This window comes from Arachis ipaensis, chromosome B4 (genome assembly GCF_059453495.1).
Source record: "Arachis ipaensis isolate K30076 ecotype BB chromosome B4, ASM5945349v1, whole genome shotgun sequence".
In the NCBI taxonomy this organism is placed as follows: Eukaryota; Viridiplantae; Streptophyta; class Magnoliopsida; order Fabales; family Fabaceae; genus Arachis; species Arachis ipaensis.
Genome location: NC_142439.1, coordinates 41928241 through 41942694, shown reverse-complemented (window position 1 = coordinate 41942694; position 14454 = coordinate 41928241). Strand labels below are relative to the sequence as shown.

The window sequence follows — 14454 nt, the reverse complement described above, 5'->3', positions numbered from 1 at the left end:
TCTCCATGGTTACAGAAGGAGAACCTTGAGTCTTAATACAAGGTAGTCCTCATTTAACTGAAGGACCAACTCTCCTCTGTCAACATCAATCACAGCTTTTGCTGTGGCTAGGAAAGGTCTGCCAAGGATGATGGATTCATCCTCATCCTTCCTAGTGTCTAGGATTATGAAATCAACAGGGATGTAAAGGCCTTCAACCTTTACTAGCACGTCCTCTGCTATTCCATAAGCCTGTTTCATTGATTTGTCTGCCATCTCTAGTGAGATTCTTGCAGCTTGTACCTCAAAGATTCTCAGTTTTTCCATTACAGAGAGTGGCATGAGGTTTATCCCTGACCCCAGGTCACACAGAGCCTTCTCAAAGGTCATGGTGCCTATGGTACAAGGTATGAAGAATTTTCCGGGATCCAGTTTCTTCTAAGGTAATGTCTGCCTCATTAATTCATTCAGTTCATTGGTGAACAAGGGAGGTTCATCTTTCCAAGTCTCAGTACCAAATAACTTGGCATTCAGCTTTATGATTGCTCATAGATATTTAGCAACTTGCTCTTCAGTGATGTCTTCATCCTCTTAAGAGGAAGAATATTCATCAGAGCTCATGAATGGCAGAAGGAAGTTCAATGGAATCTCCATGGTCTCTGTATGAGCTTCAGATTCATTTGGTTCCTCAAAGGAAAACTCCTTTCTGTCCAGAGGACGTCCCATGAGGCTTTTCTCATTGGGACTTACGTCCTCCTCAATCTCTCCAGGTTTGGCCATGTTGGTCATGGTTATGGCCTTGCACTCTCTCTTGGGATTTTCTTCTGTATTGCTTGGGAGAGTATTGGGAGGAGTTTCAGTAATCTTCTTACTTAGCTGAACCACCTATGCCTCCAAATTTCTAAGGGAGGACCTTGTTTCATTCATGAAACTTAGTGTGGTCTTGGATAGATCAGAGACTATGGTTGCCAGGCCAGAATGACTCTATTCAAAATTTTCTATCTGTTGCTGAGAGGTTGATGGAAAAGGCTTGCTATTACTAAACCTATTTCTTCCACCATTATTGTTGAAGCCTTGTTGAGGCTTCTGTTGTTCCTTCCATGAGAAATTTGGGTGATTTCTCCATGAAGAATTATAGGTGTTTCCATAGGGTTCTCCTATGTAATTCATCTCTGCCATTGCAGGGTTCTCAGGATCATAAGCTTTTTCTTCAGAAGATGCTTCTTTAGTACTGTTGGATGCAGCTTGCAATCCATTCAGACTCTGAGAAATCATATTGACTTGCTGAGTCAATATTTTGTTCTGAGCCAATATGGCATTCAGAGTATCAATTTCAAGAACTCCCTTCTTCTGAGGCGTCCCATTGTTCACAGGAGTCCTCTTAGAGGTGTACATGAACTGGTTATTTGCAACCATTTTAATGAGTTCCTGAGCTTCTGCAAGGGTTTTCAGATGAAGAGATCCTCCTGCAGAATGGTCCAATGACATTTTTGACAACTCAGACAGACCATCATAGAATATACATATGATGCTCCATTCTGGAAGCATGTCAATAGGACACCTTTTGATCAATTACTTATATCTTTCCCAAGCTTCATAGAGGGACTCACCTTCCTTCTGTCTGAAGGTTTGGATTTCTACTCTAAGCTTGCTCATCTTTTGAGGTGGAAAGAATTTGGCCAGGAAAGCACTGACCATCTTTTCCCAAGAGTTTAGGCTTTCCTTAGGTTGTGAATCCAACCATGTTCTAGCTCTGTATCTTATAGCAAAAGGGAAAAGTATAAGCCTGTAGACCTCGGGATCAACTCCATTAGTCTTGACAGTGTCATAGATTTGCAAGAATTCAGCTAAGAACTGATGAGGATCTTCCAATGAAAGTCCATGAAACTTGCAATTCTGCTGCATCAGAGAAACTAATTGAGGCTTAAGCTCAAAGTTGTTTGCTCCAATGGCAGGAATTGAGATGCTTCTTCCACAGAAGTCAGAAGAAGGTGCAATAAAGTCACCAAGGAACTTCCTTGCATCTCCACCATTGTTTTTGGGTTCGGCCATGTCTCCTTCTTTTTTGAAAATTTCTGTCAGGTCCTCTCTAGAGGGTTGTGCTTTAGCTTCTCTTAGTTTCCTCTTAAGAGTCCTTTCAGGTTCAGGATCAGCTTCAATAAGAATGTCTATATCCATGTTCCTGCTCATATGAAAAAGAAGAGAACAGAAAAGAAGAGGAATCCTCTATGTCACAGTATAGAGATTCATTTGTGTGAGTAGAAGAAGAGAAGAATAGAAGAAGGAGAAGAGAAAAATTTGAACACAGAGAGGGAGAGAATTCGAATTTTAAATTAAAATAAAAGAAAAATATTTTTGTTTTTATTTTAATCATTGGTTAGTATTCGAAAATTAAGAGAAGAAATAAAATAAAATTTGAAAATTAAATAAATCAATTAATTAAAAAGATTTTTGAAAAAGTGGTTATTGATTTTCGAAAATTGGAGAGAGAAAAGTAGTTAGGTGGTTTTGAAAAAGATATGATTGAAATAGAAAACTTTTAAAATCAAACAAAAAGTCAAGTGGTTAATTGAAAAAGATTTGAAAATCAAATTTGAAAAGATAAGAAGTTAGAAAAGATTTTGAAATTAAGTTTTGAAAAAGATATGATTGAAAATTTTTTTGAAAAAGATTTGAAAAGGAAATTAAAAAGATTTGATTTTTGAAATTAAATTTGATTACTTGACTAATAAGAAACTAAAAGATATGATTTTGAAATTTAAAGATTAAAACTTTTCTTAATTGGCAAGTAACAACTTGAAATTTTTGAATCTAAAAATTGAATGTTAGTGAGATTTTCGAAAATATGAAGTAAGAATAAGAAAAAGATTTTGAAAATCAATAAAAAAATTTCGAAAAATATGTAAAAAATAAATGAAAAAGATTTGATTTGTGAAAAAGATTTGAAAAGATAGAATTTTGAAATTGAAATTGATGAGTAAAATAAGGAAAGATATATTTTTTATTTTTGGATTTTTAGTAAAGAGAGAGAAAAACACCAAATTGAAACAAAACATAAAAATTATGAGTCAAAACAACTAATGCATGCAAGAACACTTTGAATGTCAAGATGAACACCAAGAACACTTTGAATGTCAAGATGAACACCAAAACTTATTTTTGAAAATTTTTAAGAAAAGAAAAACATGCAAGACACCAAACTTAGAAAATTTCAAACTTTAGACACTAACAAATTGAAAATGCATATGAAAAATAAGAAAAGACACAAAACATGAAAATGCAAAGATCAAACAAAGAAGATCATCAAGAACAACTTGAAGATCATGAAGAACACCATGCCTGAGTTTTCAAAAATTTTCAGGAAATTAAAAGGATGCAATTGACACCAAACTTACAATTTTGCACTAGACTCAAACAAGAAACACAATTATTTTTTGGTTTTATGATTTTACTATTTTTTTGTATTTTTCAAAAATTATTTGGAAAAATAAAAATAAGGATTTCAAAATTTTTAATGAGAATTCCAGGAATCATGCAATGTTAGTCTAAAGCTCCAGTCCGGGAATTAGACATGGCTTACTAGCCAGCCAAGCTTTCAGTGAAAGCTCCGGTCCAAAACACTAGACATGGCCAATGGCCAGCCAAGCTTTAGCAGATCATTACATACAACAGCTAATTTGCTGAGAAAGACAAAGAATCTCTTCTAAGGATAGTTGAAACCTCGGTCCAAAAGATTAGACATGGCTTAACAGCCAGCCAGGATTCAACATATCTCATGAAACTCTAGAATTCATTCTTAAAAGTTCTGAAGAACATAGAATAATTTATTTTTTTTTTGAAATTTTTTTTTCGAAAATAAAAATAATAAAAACAAAAAGCTTAAAATTAAAATAAAATTACCTAATCTGAGCAACAAGATGAACCGTCAGTTGTCCAAACTCGAACAATCCCCAGCAACAGTGCCAAAAACTTGGTGCATGAAATTGTGATGTCAATGGCGCCAACAACTTGGTACGCACAATTGTAATCTCAACTCTTTTTCACAACTTCACACAACTAACCAGCAAGTGCACTGGGTCGTCCAAGTAATAAACCTTACGTGAGTAAGGGTTGATCCCACGGAGATTGTCGGCTTGAAGCAAGCTATGGTCATCCTTGTAAATCTCAGTCAGGCGAATTCAAATGGTTATAAGGTTTTGATAATTAAAATATAAATAAAATATAAAATACGATAGAAGTACTTATGTAATTCACTGGTGAGAATTTCAGATAAGCGTATGGAGATGCTTTGCTCCTCCTGAATCTCTACTTTCCTACTGCCTTCATTCAATCATTCATACTCTTTTCCATGGCAAGCTTTATGTTGGGGGATCACCGTTGTCAATGGCTACCGTCCGTCCTCTCAGTGAAAATGGTCCAAATGCGCTGTCACCGCACGGCTAATCATCTGTCGGTTTTCGATCATGTTGGAATAGGATCCATTGATCCTTTTGCGTCTGTCACTACGCCCAACACTCGCGAGTTTGAAGTATGTCACAGTCATCCCTTCCCAAATCCTACTCGGAATACCACAGACAAGGTTTAGACTTTTCAGATCTCAGAAATGGCCGCCAATAATTCTAGCCTATACCACGAAGACTCTGATCGTGAACCAGGAGGCTAAGAGATACACACCCAAGCTATTGCAGATAGAACGGAAGTGGTTGTCAGGCACGCGTTCATAGGTGAGAATGATGATAAGTGTCACGGATCATCACATTCAACAGGTTGAAGTGTGAGTGAATATCTTGGAATAAGAATAAGCTTGAATTGAATAGAAAAACAATAGTACTTTGTATTAATTCAAGAGGAACAGCAGAGCTCCACACCTTAATCTATGGGGTGTAGAAACTCCACCCTTGAAAATACATAAGTGAAAATAGGGTAGACATCGCCGAGTGGCCAGCCTCCCATGGAGGTCTCAGAACGTAAAAGTTACATAATGTGTTCTAGAGATCAAAAGTGATACAAAGATAGTCTCAAAAATGATCAAAAGATGTGAAATAAATCACTAAAAGTCGTGTTTATACTAAAGTAATAACTAGGGTTTACAGAAATAAGTAAATGATGAAGAAATCTACTTCTGGGGCCCACTTGGTGTGTGCTTGGGCTGATCATTTAGCTTTACATGTGTAGAGACTTCTCTTGGAGTTAAACGCCAGGTTGCAGCCTGTTTGTGGCGTTTAACTCTGGTTTGCAACCTGTTTCTGGCGTTTAACTTCAGAATAGGGCAATAAGCTGGCGTTTGAACGCCAGTTTTTATACTATTATATATTGCTGGAAAGCCCTAGATGTCTACTTTCCAACGCAATTGAGAGCTTGCCAATTGGGTTTCTGTAGCTCCAGAAAATCCACTTCGAGTGTAGGGAGGTCAGAATCCAACAGCATTTGCAGTCCTTTTTCAGTCTCTGAATCATATTTTTGCTCAGGTCCATCAATTTTAGCCAAAAAATACCTAAAATCATAGAAAAATACACAAACTCATAGTAAAGTCCAGAAATGTGAATTTTGCATAAAAACTAATAAAAACACAGTAAAAACTAACTAAATTATACTAAAAACTACCTAAAAACAATGCCAAAAAGCGTATAAATTATCCGCTCATCACCCCCTAATATTGGAGGAAAGTCAAGTGAGAGTAACTAACTTGAGTCACAAGTCTTAGTCTCACCCTAAGGAATTCTAGCTTTAGTGCACTCCAAGTCAATTAGCAATTCTCAATTCCTAGTCAACAATTGATATCTACTACTCAAGTGTCTCCAATAACTCACCTAAGCCAAGTGAGAAAAATCTACTCCATAGCTAGGGTTGTCATTATCACAAATAATTGGTAGGCAATCATAAAAGACATGTTGTAATTGAGAGAAGAGAATTGAATTAAAGCTATCTAATCCAAACAATAATCAACAATCAAGCAATTGAATGAAATTCCACAATTCATTAATCAAAATTCAAGTAACAAAGTCATAAATCTAGATCTAAGAGATTGAATCAAAAGAGCATTAATTGAGAGTAGGAGAAGAGTAGCTCTACAACTTGTATCAAAGTAAAAGTGAATTAGCAATGATCTCACCAAGAAATCAAAGGAGAATTACAACGGAGAAAGTGAAATCCTAAAGAGAAGTTGGAGTTTCTCTCTCTAAAAGCAAAATGTAACTAACTACCCAAAATATCTAAAACTCTCACTCATTGTCCTAACCCCCCTAATCCTTGGTCTTCTTAAGCTTTTCCCTCCAAAATTCTGCTCCAAAACTGGGCCTGAAATCCCCTGAAATTGTTGGTCACGTTTTCCTTTTAAAAAATCACGTGCGCACATTAGAGCGTACGCGTATAGTACACGTATACGCACTGGGGTTTTTCACAACCTACCCGCAGGCAAGCAATGCACGCGCGCGTCATAGGAAATATAGCCCAGCCATATAAGCGCTGGTGCACGAAATTGTGATGTCAATGTTCACATTACTCTCTTACAACTTCGCACAACTAACCAGCAAGTGCACTGGGTCGTCCAAGTAATACCTTACGTGAGTAAGGGTCGATCCCACGGAGATTGTTAGCTTGAAGCAAGCTATGGTTATCTTGTAACTCTTAGTCAGGATATAATATCAATAATAATTTTTAGCTTGAATTGTAAAAAGTAAAAGGCAGAACACAAATTATACTTGTATGTAGTAATGGAGAATATGTTGGAGTTTTGGAGATGCTTTGTCTTCTGAAATTCTGCTTTCCTCTGTCTTCTTGTTCATGCACGCACGTCCTCCTATGGCAAGCTGTGTGTTGGTGGATCACCGTTGTCAATGGCTACCATCCATCCTTCCAGTGAAAAGGGTCCAGGTGCGCTGTCACCGCGCGGCTAATCATCTGCAGGTTCTCAATCGTACTGGAATAGGATTGACTATCCTTTTGCGTCTGTCACTATGCCCAGCACTCACGAGTTTGAAGCTCGTCATAGTCATTCAATCCCTGAATCCTACTCGGAATACCACAGACAAGGTTTAGACCTTTCGGATTCTCTTGAATGTTGCCATCAATCTAGCTTATACAACGAAGATTCTGATTAAGAGATCCAAGAGATATTCATTCATTCTACAGTGAACGGAAGTGGTTGTCAGGCACGCGTTCGTGGGGGAATGATGATGATTGTCACGTTCATCACATTCATGTTGAAGTGCGAATGGATATCTTAGATAGGAACACACATGTTTGAATGGAAAACAGAAATACTTGCATTAATTCATCCGGATACAGCAGAGCTCCTCACCCCCAACAATGGGGTTTAGAGACTCATGCCGTCAAAGAGTACAAAATTCAGATCTAAAAATGTCATGAGATACAAAATAAATCTCTAAAAGTTGTTTAAATACTAAACTAGTAACCTAGGTTTACAGAAAATGAGTAAACTATGATAGATAGTGCAGAAATCCACTTCTGGGGCCCACTTGGTGTGTGCTGGGGCTGAGACTAAAGCTTCTCATGTGCCTGGGCTGTTTTGGGCGTTCAACGCCAGGCTGTAACCTGTTTCTGGCGTTGAACTCCAACTTGTAACGTGTTTCTGGCGCTGGACGCCAGACTGCAATATAGAACTGGCGTTGTTTTGGGACACCCCTCGTGCTGGTGGTCCACCTGGCTCCAGGGATGCATATATCCTCTAGAATCTTATCTAGGCCCTTGTTTGTTCTCATCATTCTCCTATTGAAGGAGTCTGGGTCATCTTTCAGCTGAGGTAGCTTAAAGATCTCCCTGATTTTATCAGGGTGGATGTGAACAATCTTTCCTCTGCCCACAGTCCTATAGTCATAGAGGGCAGCTCCAGATATTCTCTGCCTGTCTATTTGCCACAGATTAGCATAGAATTCCTGAACCATATTCCTTCCCACTTTCATTTCAGGATTAGCTAGGACTTCCCAGTTCCTGTTTCGAATCTGCTCTTGGATCTCCGGATATTCATCTTCTTTCAGATCGAACTTGACTTCCGGGATCACAGATCATAGACCCATTATTTTGTAGTAATGGTCTGAATGTTCTTTGGTTTAGAACCTCCCTTGATTCCAAAGTGGTTTTGGAACACTCTCTTTCTTGCCTCTTGGAGTGGGTTGTTTTCCTTTAGGAGCCATGATCTTAGTGGGTATGATTTAGTGATCACGGATAAACACACCAAACTTAGAGGATTGCTTGTCCTCAAGCAAAAGAAAAGAAAGGAGAGGGATAGAAGGAGAGCTAGTGTTGAATGGTGGATGAAAGGAAGGAGGCCGAATGTGTTTTTAAAAGAGAGGGGGGGTGGGTTTTCGAAAATAGGGAGAAAGATAAGATAGAAGATATGATTTAAAAAGAGATAAGTATGATAAGAAAATATATAATTTAAAATCGAAAAGATATGAAAGATATTTGAAAAAGATAAATTTGGATTTTTGAAAAAGATAATATGGAGATTCGAAAAAGATATTGATTAGTTGAAAAGATTTTTGAATGAAAAGAGATAGATTTGTTTTGAAAATTTTGAAAAAGAGTTGAATTGGATAAAAAAAAGATTTGTGCTTATGGATTAAGATACATTTGATATTTTTAAAGTAGGGTTTTTAGAAATTAGGGATTTTAGAAATCAAGGTTTGTAACATGTTTATGCAAGAAATCATGAATTGAAACATGAAAATTAAGATTAAAATGAAAAATATGAAGAAAAAACGAATTTACCTCCTCCCCACCATCTTGGCGTTTGAACGCCCAAACGCTGCATGTTTTGGGCGTTCAACGCCCAACTACTGCTTCTCCTGGGCGTTCAACGCCCAGCTGTTGCTTCTTTCTGGTGTTGAACGCCAGGAACTCCTTTGTCACTGGGCGTTTTTCTGAACGCCCAGGACGCTATAAATCTGGCGTTAAACGCCCAGAAGGAGCTTCTTTCTAGCGTTCAACGCCCAGAAGATGCTTCTTTCTAGCGTTTAACGCCCAGATGGCTATCCTTACTGGCGTTCAACGCCCAGTGGATGCTTCTTTTGGGTGTTGAACGCCCAAAATAGACTTTTACTGGCGTTTTCTTGCCAGTGAGCTCTTTTTCTCTGTTTTGTGTGCAGAATCCTTTTGTAACCCTGTAAACTTATACAATTGACTCTTTACCTTAGTGTCAATGAACTTTATATAAACAAATAAAATCAAGAATAGGGCAAAATGCTTAGAGGAAGTGATGCCCCATGGCTGGGTTGCCTCCCAGCAAGCGCTTCTTTATTGTCTTTAGCTGGACCTTGCTGAGTTTTTAATCTAGCCTCAGCCTTGAGCACTCTTGCTCAACATTGCCTTCAAGATAGTGCTTGATTCTCTGTCCATTAACAATGAACTTCTTATCAGAATCAATATCTTGAAGCTCCACATAACCATATGGTGATACACTTGTAATCACATATGGTCCCTTCCACCGGGACTTCAGTTTCCCGGGGAATAGCCTGAGCCTAGAGTTAAACAACAGAACCTTCTATCCTGGTTCAAAGATTCTAGATGACAGCTTTCTGTCATGCCACCTTTTTTATTTTTCTTTATAAAGCTTGGCATTTTCGAAAGCAGTGAATCTGAATTCCTCTAGCTCATTCAGCTGGAGCAATCTTTTTTCTCCAGCTAATTTGGCATCAAAGTTTAGGAATCTGGTTGCCCAGTAGGCTTTATGTTCCAGTTCCACGGGCAGGTGGCATGCCTTACCATACACAAGTTGGTATAGAGAGGTCCCTATAGGAGTCTTGAATGCTGTTCTGTAAGCCCATAGAGCATCATCCAAGCTTTGTGCCCAATCCTTTCTACGGGTACTAACAGTCCGTTCCAGGATTCTTTTTAGTTCCCTGTTAGAAACTTCAGCTTGTCCATTTGTTTGCGGATGATATGGAGTTGCCACCTTATGGCGAATCCCATATCGGACCATGGCAGAGTAAAGTTGTTTGTTGCAGAAGTGAGTGCCCCCATCACTGATTAGTACCCTAGGGACACCAAATCTACTGAATATATGTTTCTGGAGGAACTTTAGTACTGTTTTAGTATCATTGGTGGGTGTGGCAATGGCCTCTACACATTTTGATACATAGTCAACTGCCACCAGAATATAAGTGTTTGAGTATGATGGTGGGAAAGGCCCCATAAAATCAATTCCCCATACATCAAACAACTCAATCTCCAAGATTCCTTGTTGAGGCATGGCATAACTATGAGGCAAATTACCAGCTCTCTGGCAACTGTCACAGTTAAGTACAAACTCTCGAGAATCTCTATAGAGTGTAGGCCAGTAGAAACCACATTGGAGGACCTTGGTGGCTGTTCGCTTACCTCCGAAATGGCCTCCATATTGTGATCCATGGCAATGCCATAGGATCCTCTGTGCTTCTTCTCTAGGCACACACCTACGGATTATTCCGTCTGCACATCTCTTAAAGAGATAGGGTTCATCCCACAAGTAGTACTTTGCATCAGTAATTAATTTTTTCTTTTGTTGCCTGTTGTACTCCTTGGGAATGAACCTTGCAACTTTGTAGTTTGCAATGTCTGCAAACCATGGTAATTCCTGAATGGCGAAAAAATGCTCATCCGGAAAGGTTTCGGAGATCTCAATAGAGGGGGAGGACGCCCCTTCCACTGGTTCTACCCGGGACAGATGGTCAGCCACTTGGTTCTCTGTCCCTTTTCTGTCTCTTATTTCTATATCAAACTCTTGCAGAAGTAACACCCATCTTATGAGTCTGGGTTTTGAATCCTGCTTTGTGAGTAGATATTTAAGAGCAGCATGATCTATGTACACAATCACCTTTGATCCTACTAAGTATGATCTTAACTTGTCAATGGCATAAACCACTGCAAGCAATTCTTTTTCTGTGGTTGTGTAATTTTTCTGGGCATCATTCAGAATACGGCTAGCATAATAAATGACATGCAGAAGCTTGTCATGCCTCTGCCCCAGTACTGCACCAATGGCGTGATCACTGGCATCACACATTAATTCTAATGGCAATGTCCAGTCTGGTGCAGAGATAACTGGTGCTGTGACCAGCTTAGCTTTCAGAGTTTCAAACGCCTGTAGGCACTCTGTGTCAAACACAAATGGCGTGTCAGTAGCTAGCAGGTTGCTTAGAGGTTTTGCAATTTTTGAAAAATCCTTTATGAACCTCCTATAGAATCCTGAATGCCCCAGAAAGCTTCTGATTGCCTTAACATTGGCAGGTGGTGGTAATTTTTCAATTACCTCTATTTTAGCTTGATCCACCTCTATTCCCTTGTTTGAAATTTTATGCCCAAGGACAATCCCTTCAGTCACCATAACGTGACATTTTTCCCAATTTAAAACCAGGTTGGTCTCTTGGCATCTTTTCAAAACCAGTGTCAGGTGATTAACACAGGAGCTGAATGAGTCTCCATATACTGAGAAGTCATCCATGAAGACTTCCAGAAATTTTTCCACCATATCAGAGAAAATAGAGAGCATGCATCTCTGAAAGGTTGCAGGCGCATTACACAGCCCAAAAGGCATCCTTCTGTAAGCAAATACTCCAGATGGACATGTGAATGCTGTTTTCTCTTGATCTTGGGGATCTACTGCAATTTGGTTGTAGCCTGAATAGCCATCCAAAAAGCAATAATAATTATGACCTGCTAGTCTTTCTAGCATCTGGTCTATGAATGGTAAAGGAAAATGATCTTTTCTGGTGGCTGTATTGAGCCTTCTGTATTCAATACACATGCGCCACCCTGTAACTGTTCTTGTAGGAACCAGTTCATTTTTTTCATTATGAACCACTGTCATGCCTCCCTTTTTAAGGACAACTTGAACAGGACTCACCCAGGGGTTATCAGAAATAGGATAAATAATCCCAGCCTCCAGTAATTTAGTTACCTCTTTCTGCACCACTTTCTTCATGGCTGGATTTAGCCGCCTCTGTGGTTGAACCACTGGCTTAGCATCATCCTCCAATAGGATTTTGTGCATGCATCTAGCTGGGCTTATGCCCCTAAGGTCACTTATGGACCACCCAAGAGCTGCCTTGTGTGTCCTTAGCACTTGGATTAGTGCTTCCTCTTCCTGTGGATTTAAAGCAGAGCTTATGATCACTGGAAAAGTATCACCTTCTCCCAGAAATGCATATTTCAGGGATGGTGGTAATGGTTTGAGCTCGGGTTTAGGAGGTTTTTCCTCTCCCTGAGGAAATTTCAGAGGCTCTTTCAATTCCTCTGAATCCTCTAGATCAGGCGGAACATCTTGAAAGATGTTTTCCAGCTCTGATTCGAGACTCTCAGCCATGTTGATCTCCTCCACCAGAGAGTCAATAAGATCAACTTTCATGCAGTGTTTTGGTGCGTCTGGATGCTGCATGGCATTGACAGCATTCAACTTAAACTCATCCTCATTGACTCTCAGGGTGACTTCCCCCTTTTGGACATCAATGAGAGTTCATCCAGTTGCTAGGAAAGGTCTTCCTAGAATGAGAGTAGCACTCTTGTGCTCCTCCATTTCTAGTACAACAAAGTCAGTGGGAAAGGCGAATGGCCCAACCCTGACAATCATGTCCTCAATCACGCCTGATGGGTATTTAATGGAGCCATCAGCAAGTTGGAGACATATCCGGGTATGTTTAACTTCTTCAGTTAAACCAAGCATTCTGATGGTGGATGCAGGTATTAGGTTGATGCTTGCCCCAAGATCGCATAAAGCTGTCCTGGTGCAATTTTCCTCTAATGTGCATGGTATCAGAAAGCTTCCGGGATCTTTAAGCTTTTCAGGAAAGCTTTTCAGAATGACTGCACTGTATTCTTCAGTGAGGAGAACTCTTTCAGTTTCTCTCCAATCCTTCTTATGACTCAAGATCTCTTTCATGAACTTGGCATAAGAAGGTATTTGCTCAAGTGCTTCTGCAAACGGAATCTTTATTTCAAGAGTCCTGAGATAATCTGCAAAGCGAGCAAATTGCTTATCCTGCTCCTCTTGGCAGAGTTTTTGAGGATAAGGTATCTTGGCTTTATATTCCTCAACCTTGGTTGCTGTAGGTTTATTTCCTACAGAAGTGGTTGAAGAAGCCTTTTTAGATGGGTTGTCATCAGCACTTGTGTGTGTCTGATCCCTCTCTGGCAATTGAGTGCCAGAGTTAGAAGCTGGAGTGACGTTAGACGCCAACTCCTCATCTGTTCCTGGCGTCTGAACGCCAAAACTGTGCTTCTTTTGGGCGTTCAACGCCAGTTCCTTGCTTATTTCTGGCGTTGAACGCCAGTCCTGAGCATGGTCTGGGCGTTCAGCGCCAGCCTTCCACCCAATTTCTGGCGTTTTAACGCCAGAATTATTTTTTTCTGGGCTCTTACTATCCTCAGATGGATTTTGGGTGGTTTGCTCATTTCTTTGCTTCCTGCTGCCTTGAGGTGGGGTATTTAATATTTTCCCACTTCTTAATTGAACTGCTTGGCATTCTTCTGTTATTTGTTTTGACAGCTGCTGTTTTGTTTGCTTCAATTGTTCTTCCATATTTATATTAGCCATCCTTGTCTCTTGTAGTCCATCTTTGAATTCGGCTAACTGCTGTGTTAGAAAGTCCAATTGCTGATTGAATTCAGTAGTTTGTTCAGCAGGACTGGGTTCAGTAGTTACTGTTTTAGCCTCTTCTTTCATGGAAGGGTCACTACTTAGGTACAGATGCTGATTTCTAGCAACTGTATCAATGAGCTCTTGAGCTTCTTCAATTGTCTTTCTCATGTGGATAGATCCACCAGCTGAGTAATCTAGAGAGATCTGAGCTCTTTCTGTAAGCCCATAATAGAAGATGTCTAACTGAACCCACTCTGAAAATATTTCAGAGGGGCATTTTCTTAGCATCTCTTTATATCTCTCCCAGGTATCAAAAAGAGATTCATTATCTCCTTGTTTAAAGCCTTGGATGTCCAGCCTTAGCTGTGTCATCCGTTTTGGAGGAAAGTATTGATTCAGGAATTTTTCTGTTAGCTGTTTCCATGTCTTTATGCTAGCCTTAGGTTGGTTATTTAACCACCTCTTAGCTTGGTCTTTTATAGCAAATGGGAACAGTAATAATCTGTAGACATCCTGATCTACTTCTTTATCATGTACTGTGTCAGTAATTTGTAAAAACTGTGCCAGAAATTCTGTAGGTTCTTCCTGTGGAAGACCGGAATACTGGCAGCTTTGCTGCACCATGATAATGAGCTGAGGATTCAACTCAAAGCTACTGACTCCAATGGAGAGTATGCAGATACTACTCCCATATGAAGCAGTAGAGGGGTTAGCATATGACCCCAGAGTCCTTCTGGACTGTTCATTTCCGCTTAGATCCATGATGGAGAAAGGGAGATGATGTAAAATAGAGAAGAAATATTTTTATTTATTTAATTATTTATTTATTTTGAAAATAAAATAAATTAAAATAAAATAAATAAAAATGGGTGAAGATTTTCGAAAAAATGAGGAGAGAGAAA

General features: G+C 39.3%; 1 non-coding gene across 1 annotated transcript; it reads left to right on the top strand.

The window, feature by feature from the left end:
• Positions 1-1521: 1521 nt before the first annotated feature.
• On the top strand, positions 1522-1629 carry LOC148567317 (small nucleolar RNA R71). The gene has a single exon (XR_015883101.1). It is a non-coding gene; the product is annotated as a small nucleolar RNA R71 (small nucleolar RNA).
• The last annotated feature ends 12825 nt before the right edge of the window (positions 1630-14454 follow it).